Below are 1,600 nucleotides of genomic sequence, written 5' to 3'. Positions count from 1 at the left end.
GACTGTTCTAGTGCCGTCGCCAATTCATTGATATAAATGTTGAAGAGGGTGGGGCTCAATCTGCATCCCTGTCTCACCCCACAGCCCTTTGGAAAGCAATGTGTTTTTTGCCAATTTTAACAGCACACTTGTTGTTTGTGTACATGGATTTAATAACGTCGTATGTTTTCCCCCAACACCACTTTCCATGAATTTGTATAACAGACCCTCAGACCCTCAGACCCTCGTGCCAAACTGATCAAAGGCCTTTTAGAAATCATCAAAGCATGAGAAGACTTTGGTTTGTTTGTTTGTCAGTTAGGGTGTGCAGGGTGAATACGTGGTCTGTCGTACGGTAATTTGGTAAAATGCCAGTTTGACATTTTGCTCAGGTCCCGTGTAGCTCAGTTGGTAGAGCGTGGTGTTTGCAACGCCAGGGTTGTGGGTTCGATTCCCACGGGGGACCAGTACAGAGAATATATATTTTTTTTTAATGAAATGTATGCATTCACTACTGTAAGTCGCTCTGGATAAGAGCGTCTGCTAAAATGACTAAAAAATTTAAAAATGTAAAAAATGCTCAGTACGTTGTTTTCACTGAGGAAATGTAGGAGGCTGCTGTTGACACATAGTTATTGGGGTCAAATTTGGCTCCTCTCTTTGTGGATTGGGGTCAAATTTTGCTCCTCTTTTTGTGGATTGGGGTGATCAGTCCTTGGTTCCAAATATTGGGGAAGATGCCAGAGCTGAGGATGATGTTAAAGAGTTTTAGTTTAGCCACTTGGAATTTGTTGTCTGTATATTTTATCATTTCATTGAGGATACCATCAACACCACAGGCCTTTTTGGGTTGGAGGGTTTGTATTTTGTCCTGTAGTTCATTCAATGTAATTGGAGAATCCAGTGGGTTCTGGTCGTCTTTAATAGTTGATTCTAAGATTTTTATTTGATCATGTTTTTTGCTGTTTGTTCTTTGTTATAGGGCCAATGAGATTAGAGAAGTGGTTTACCCATACACCTCCATTTTGGATAAATAACTTCATAATAATGGCAGCCATTTTACGGTTTTACCAACTGTGCTATTTTCTTCATTTTTTTCGCAATGTTTGTAACTTATTTTGTGCATAATGTTGCTGCTACCGTCTCTTATGACTGAATATAGCTTCTGGAAATCAGAACAGTGATTACTCACCTCAAACTGGACAAAGATTTTTTTTTTCTTTAATGAGTCCGACTCGAAGGTTTCTCCGAGACCAGGCCCAAATCCCCGTCATTCACGCGATGTAAAGACGGAGGTACAGGGGGCGGAGTTCGGGGTGAGAATTCGTCGGCGAGTGGGTAAACTGCCTCTACCATCCGTTCTATTGGCCACCGTGCAATCACTGGAGAATAAACTGGATGAGCTCCGTTCGAGAATAACCTACCAACGGGAAATTAACCTGTTGGGGGATAGGGGGCAGTATTTGCACGGCCGGATAAAAAAACGTACCCGATTTTAATCTGGTTACTACTTCTGCCCAGTAACTAGAATATGCATATAATTATTGGCTTTGGATAGAAAACACCCTAAAGTTTCTAAAACTGTTTGAATGGTGTCTGTGAGTATAACAGAACTCATATG

At 41.2% G+C, this 1,600-nt stretch overlaps 1 non-coding gene across 1 annotated transcript; it reads left to right on the top strand.

Moving 5' to 3' along the window:
- The first annotated feature begins 370 nt into the window (after positions 1-370).
- trnaa-ugc (transfer RNA alanine (anticodon UGC)) lies at positions 371-446 on the top strand. Its single transcript has one exon. It is a non-coding gene; the product is annotated as a tRNA-Ala (tRNA).
- Positions 447-1,600: the final 1,154 nt, after the last annotated feature.

The sequence above is a fragment of the Salmo salar genome, chromosome 07 (genome assembly GCF_965601325.2).
Source record: "Salmo salar chromosome 07, fSalSal1, whole genome shotgun sequence".
Lineage (NCBI taxonomy): Eukaryota > Metazoa > Chordata > Actinopteri > Salmoniformes > Salmonidae > Salmo > Salmo salar.
The sequence above is the reverse complement of the archived record's forward strand: the minus strand, read 5'-3'. Positions and strand labels throughout refer to the sequence as shown.